We start from the raw sequence: 7,199 nt of genomic DNA, 5'->3' as shown, positions 1-7,199 counted from the left end.
TTGGATAAAAACCTCCAGCCAATTCAAACCCAACTACTCAATAATTCTTCCATTGTTTTCTTGGAATTTTTTATGGTTTAGCAATGTCCTTTGCACTGCTTGCAATAGAGGGTGAAACTGTAAAACTCTATAGTTTATATATTAATGTGCACAATGTTGCGATGACATTGTTAGTCCTTCAAAAAATTTCCATTCAAAGTAGTTTAAAAAATTATACATTTTTATCTCTCCTAAAAATCTAAACATAACCAAATGAAACAAAATCTTATAAAATTACCAATAAAATTATGTAATACATACTTTAATTATGTAATATATACCATAATTTCTATCTCTCATAATGAGTGTAGAAAACATATTTAAACTTAACCGAATGAAACCAAATCTGATCAAATTACCAATAAAATTATGTAATGCATACTTTAATTAGAGAAATAATTACACATTTTTATCATATGAACAAACACCCTTGAAATGCAATTAAATAAAAAATTAGTTACGTAAACCATTGATACCTACACAGAGTAACACTCTAATGCATACCTACCAACGAAAACAATTGGTAAAAGGATTAGGTAATGTATACCAACCAACGAAAACAACTGGTAAAACAGATTCATAAATCATGGATTCCTACCCATACAGCTGGTGTTATATGATGGATACTTTGGATGTTATAAAATTCACAAATGAAAGGAACTGGTTCCACAAGGGGAACTATTTGTATGGTTTTTATATTATGGTAATAAATAAGTGGTTTGTCAATCAGCATTAAATGAGTAGAGATAATATAAAAATAATATATGATTATAGTTGAATAATTAATTTACCAAAATCTAAAAATAAACTTATGCCACCCAATTTATTTAATACCCATAAACATTTTTACGAATTCATAACAACAGATTCCTACAATGGTATGGGTGTCATACAATTACGGCAGCTCCTATTTCAGACCCTATAGAAACATAAATGAGCGCTAAGTACCTGTGACAGGACATTCATGCATCTGAAGGCATGCTACATATGCATGAAAGCCATACATCTCCATGCATATTCCGGCAACTCGATCACCCTACCTCCGGCAAGCTCCAGTATTCAATGTATCTGCGACCACTGTCAGACCTGTCCCGTCTCCTCCTGCAACCTCCGTTGGCTTCCTCGTCTACCACCGTTTTCCAAATTCAGTTTTATTTTGAATTTGGTAAAGGCGCTAAAGGCTGCACCTTTTCTTCTCCGCTTTCATCCGGTCATGGGGCTGAGTGGGACCAGCAGTGGCTTCCGGGCGAGGTTGCGAGGACGCTTGTGCACTACGCGACGAGCAGGATCCTGCCCCAGCAGAAGAAAGCTGAAATCAATCTCACCCTGGAAGTACTTTCTGTGAGAAGCCCCTGCAATTTCCTCGTCTTCGGCCTCGGCTACGACAGACCCCTTTGGAATGCCCTCAATGCCCACGGAAAAACCGTTTTCCTGGAAGAGGACTCCAATTGGATACGGAAAGTCGTGGAGAGCCAACCAGGAATTAAAGCTTATCACGTCCAATACCAAACGAAAATGTCCATGGCGGATGCCCTGCTGCACAACTACAGAAGAAATGGATCCTCCTGCAGCCCCACCCGGGCGTCCTCCAAATGCGAGCTCGCTCTCACCAATTTTCCCGCGCTCATCCACGAGACGGAGTGGGATATGATAATGATTAACGCCCCCCGTGGTTACTTCGATGCTGCGCCCGGGAGAATGTCCGCCATTTTCACAGCAGCCGTGATGGCCAGTAACAGGAAGAAGGAAGGATCCACAGATATTTTTCTTCATGATGTTGATAGGAGAGTGGAGCAAATGTATGCCGGGAAGTTCCTGTGCAGCAGCAATCTGGTGGGATCTTTGGGGAGGCTTTGGCATTTCAGGGTTCCCCCATTTTCCAGGATGAAGCCCACTAGCGGTAGCACTGACGGCTTCTTCTGTCCGTCACCTATGAGCAATATGGTTGCAGTGTTTACTCATCATGGTATTTCCGACCGACAATTGGGGATGGAAAACAATAAGGCTTAGCCCTTCATCTCTGTTTTCAACAATATGCAACTGCACTTCTTATTCTCCATGTAGACTTTCACTGTAGACAAAATGTATGGCAAATTTAGTACATAAGCACCAGTGCATCTGTTTATGACCAGTCCTAAGCCTTACACAGAACTCATTAGAGGAGAAAATCCAGATTGCATTTCGCATAGGGAAGGGTATTTAATATTATCTGTTTATGTTTAAACTATAAATGTTTTTTATAGGTTTTGATAGGTGTGTGGGACAACTAGTAGTTCCTGCACAACAATTGAATAAATGTTTGAATTACCCCAATAAATGGAAGTTCATGAGATGGTTATTAACTGTGTGTAATCAATACCAATTCAGTAAATGTTGGAATTACCCCTAGACTTGGGAATTGAGTAGTTATCACTTCATAGTCTAAATATTTGAGATTTTAGAGGCTCTCCAAGATTTGGGCTTCTTATAATTGGTGGTTGTCTGTGATTTAGAGACACTGTGATTGGTTTTGTGAATGAAACAAAGCTCAAGAGAATTACCCATTGATTCAATATACTTTAAATATCTTTGCTTTGACGATAGATTCTGTGTGGAATGTTTGTTTGTAGATTTTATGTATAGTGTGAGTGTTTTTGCTCTGTGAATTTGATTTCAGGGCCATTGGCAGTGCATGAAGTGGTATCAGATTAACTGATTAAGTGAATCCTGAGAGTGTGGAAACTCTTGAATGTGGCAGATGTTTTCAAACAAGAATAAAGCGTTAAGTATAATTTTTTAAGAAGAGTGAGAGGATGTTGAGCTTGAGTTGTAGTTGATTGTGTAGAAACGTGGTAAAAAATTAAAATATTATTATTGTGTAAAGGGAAATGATGCAGATAGAATACTAAGAGAGGTATTTTGCATGTGGTTAAAAAATAATATTGTTAAAATTGGGTATGTTGAAGAAGTTAATATGATCTTTATAAGGAAAATTTTAGGGGTTAATATTTGTAGGTGGGTTAATTTTTCATCATTTAAAAAAAATGGCCAACTATCATTTTTCTTAAAAATTATTCGCCCAAATTTTATAGTATAAAATTGTTTTACCTTAAAAATCGTCAAAATTTATAGAGACTATATATAAAACCATTAGAAATTTGAATAAGTTTACAAAACTATCAAGAAACATTTTATGGTTTGCATATTAGGGAGTTGTGAGATTTCACTAAGTCACTAAACTTTAAGATAAATTTCCATCCTTAAAATTTTCTTTGATTTCTTATGATGGATATAAGGAGAGACAACAAAAGAAAGGATGATGAACATTAAGAGAGGCATGAGGTAAAAAAAAATAGTATTGTTAAAATTGGGCATGCTGAAGAAGACAACATGATGAGAAGAAATGAATTTTATACCACATGATGAGAAGACATGAATTTTTTTTGCTGAATATAGGGAGAGACAACAAAGGAAAATATGAAGTTGTTGTTGATGACCTTGTAGTCATGATGAAGGTGATTATGGAAAGATTGAATACCATTGAGTTAGCATAAAAAGTGAAACATTTCATTTAAAAAAGAGTAAATATGAAAAGGCAAGTTCCTATAGAAGAACTAGATGAAGTGTAGAAGATGTAACAACACAAAATGAAGAAGTTGCATGCATATTCTAGCCATGCCGATCAAGAAGAATTAATGGAGTGGATTGAAGACACTCGACATTATTTTGAATTCCATGTAGTTGAATACTCCATGTGAGTAAATATTGCTAGAGGTAGATTAAGGAGCTATACATATGATTGACTATAGTATCTAAAGTTAGACGAAAATAAATGAAAATACAAGATCCAAAATTGGGAGGATATGGTCACCAAGTTAAGAGGTAAGTTTATAGATTTTGAGTATGTTTTGAACATGCCTAGAAGATAAGATTAATTGAAGTACAATAATGGGTATAGAGAAAAAATTGAATAGATTTGTGAAATGTCCATGAGAGCTAATGTTATAATAGAGATTAAGGAAGAAATTATGAAATTTGTGCATTATTTAAAGTTACCAATTAGCAAGAAGATTGTGTGAAGAAGATGAATTTATTAGAAGAGGCTTGTTATTTTGCATTGAAAGTGTAGGAGAAGTAGAAGAAGAAAAGAAAGAGAGTAGGTAGATAGAACAAAAGGAAAAATAAATTATTTCAATTGTGGACAAGAATGATGGAAGTGAGAATGGGGTGCCTGAATTTGAAAGCATGCCCATGGGAAAAATGCTCGGAGAAGAACAAACATATTAAGTGGGAAAAGGTGAGTGTAGCAATGAAGGAAATGATCTCCATTTGTTATGGAGAATTAGTAATGTTTTAGTGTAGTTCATTTTGTTGATATTATGCCAAAAGAGAGTGAAGAAGGATGTGTAATAGAAATCTACTTTGAAAAGAATAACATGAAGGAGTTTGTGCAACAAACTAAAGAAGTATTAGAGTAACAACTTTACCAAGAGAATGTATAGGTAGATTAGAGATGTTGTTGCAACAGTGAATGATTTTGTGGAAAAAAGTGTTACAACAATAAGTGGTATTGTAGTATAAAGTTGCAAGCAGGGAGGTTGCAAAAGTGAGTGATATTGCAGCATAAGATGGTGTCTAAACAAGAATGGCAAGGAATGAGAAATGCCATTACATGAGATGCAAATGAGAATAGTTGATTCACATAATGTTTTACATATTGATTTTGTTGTTGGTAGAATGGAATGTGCCACAAGTAAAAAAGAAGTGGAATATACCAAAGCAAATACTCAACAAGGATGTTGCCAAAGTAAATAATATGTTGAAGTGATGATTTATAGTAGTAGTTCAATAGAGTAGAAGATAAATCTTGAGAATTAAGAAGATGAAGGAACAAACTATGTTCATGATCGAGAAGTAGTTGTAATATCAATAGATATTGTTGCAAGGAAATGAAGATATAGAAAAAAAGTAATGATTTGAAGATGATTATAACAACAAATTAGTTGCAGACATATAAAAAAATAGTGAGGAGATGACTTAGAAACACACGTTGATGGTGTTTTTGGAGACAATAGTGATGTTTTAGAAGAGAGAGGATAAGGAGGTATTAAGCATCATGGAGAGGAATCATCATGGGGTAGTTAGATATATGGGAGAGAATTTTGTTTCTCATGATGTTTTGGTATGATGGATGTTGTTGCTTGGTCTTTTCTCTAATGGGGAGAGAGAATGTGTTGATGGCTTGAAATTGAGGAGATGATGAATCTATGTTGTTGATGGTGTTATAGTGTCAAATATTTTGATGTTGTTGTTGTTTCATAGTGTTTCTTGGATATTTGGATATTGGCCACACATTGATGTTGCTGGAGAGATTACATTGTTGGAAAATGTAACTAGGTTCGGTCTTCATTAAATGTATTTGAGTCATATTGTCAAAAGAATAAAGAAAATAATTTTTATTATTATTATCGTGACTTATTAAAGCATGGGTTTCATGCTTCGGTTACCATGTTTTAGGTCAAAGCCCACATTGAGGACTTCTAGGATTTATTCTAAGTCAATAGAGACATTTTACTTTTAAAGAGACCTTTCTTCGGATTTTGAATCATGTAAAAAGGTTTCGTATTGAGTCAAATATAATTTATGTATCATCCACATCAAGTCAGCCTAAGGATACTCAAGTTGGACTAGAAGAGATCAAGTTAGCCTAAGGACATCAATTAAACCTCCCTTGAGGCCTATAAATAGAAGGAAGTTGAATTCATTTGGAGCATCTCATCTCAAGCAAGTTTGATATCTCTAAGGAACCCAAAAAAGTGTGAAGTGGGTCTAAGGAAGCCGAAGGAAGTGCGAGTTGGGTGGAGTCTAAGGAGAAGAAGAAAAACAAAATTTCGGTGCCTCACTCTCTTTGTTTCGTGCCCTAGTTTGGGATATTTAAGTCTTCCAAGCTTTCCTGATGCCGAAAGTTGCTTGATGTCGGAAGCTACTTGAGGCCAGAAGCTGCTACATAGTCGAATTTGCTGGAAGAGAGGTTGAAGTTTTGGGATGCTGACTTGGTGTGGAGGGAAGGTTTGGTCTTGTCTAGGTTGAAGAGAATTTCAACAATTTTTTCCCCTCGAGGGGGGTTTTTCCCTGGCATGGTGCCTATATCTAGTGTCCATTATTTTTATGTTCTTTTTCTTTGGTAATTTCTTGATGAACTAAAGGAAATAAGATATAAAACTTAATAAGAAGTCAAGAAGATCAAAAGTAATTATCAAGTATAAGAAAATCTTTCTCCCTTTCTGATTATCTAACATGGTGTCAGAGCTTTGGTGAAGAAAGAATAAAAAGGAAGTCTCAAGCACTTGATCAAGGAACCATTCAAAAGTATTATCTCAGGGAAGAAGTCTACAGTATTCAAGGAATATGTATAACACAATCAAGGGAGAGAACAAACTTGAAGGAGCCTCAAACTACAGGTCTTGGAAGAAAAGGATTGACCTCATCCTTGAAAGGAACAAGGTACTAGGCTTGGTCAAAGGAAAAGTAAAGAAGCCTACAGATGACTCTAGTGATGTTGACAAAGTAAAATTCATAGAATTAGAATTGGTGGCCATGACTCTAACGGTAGAAGGAATAAAGGACAATCTTGTCCCATTTATACCCAACATCAATCATACTCAAGAAATGTATGAAGCCTTGTCAAATTTATTCACTATTAAGAACATTGGTCATGTGGCAAGCTTGAAGAATGAACTAAGGACCAAAATTATGACTAAAGAATATACAGTGGCATCCTTCCTTGTGAATATAACAAGAATCAAAGATGGTATTTTTGGCCATTGGTGAAATTTTTCCAGACAAAGAACTCGTGACCACCACTCTATTAGGATTTCCACCTACTTGGGGTGCATTTGATGCAGGACTTAACAATTGGAAGGAAGCTCCCACTTTTGAAGAGCTATGGACTGACTGTAGCCAAGAATAATTGAGGATCTCTCTAGTTTCCAATCCTGAAGAAGTATATAATGCCTACACTGCTCAATACAAATGAAAGAAATCGAAAGGACCAAGGAATAAAGTAGACATGTCCAAAGTAGAATGCTATTAATGTCATAAGAAGGGTCACTATAGGAGTGACCATCTTGACAATCCAAAGAATAAGAAAGATATAGATTGTGCTAACATTGTTGAAGAAG

General features: G+C 35.5%; 1 pseudogene; it reads left to right on the top strand.

Annotated features, from left to right (window-relative positions):
* Nucleotides 1-1,101: 1,101 nt before the first annotated feature.
* LOC149196982 (arabinogalactan O-methyltransferase 1 pseudogene) lies at nt 1,102-2,049 on the top strand (annotated as a pseudogene).
* The last annotated feature ends 5,150 nt before the right edge of the window (nt 2,050-7,199 follow it).

This window comes from Pinus tabuliformis, chromosome 2_2 (genome assembly GCF_031772625.1).
Source record: "Pinus tabuliformis cultivar Carrire ecotype Pingquan chromosome 2_2, CPIR1, whole genome shotgun sequence".
NCBI classification, from domain to species: Eukaryota; Viridiplantae; Streptophyta; class Pinopsida; order Pinales; family Pinaceae; genus Pinus; species Pinus tabuliformis.
The sequence above is the reverse complement of the archived record's forward strand: the minus strand, read 5'-3'. Positions and strand labels throughout refer to the sequence as shown.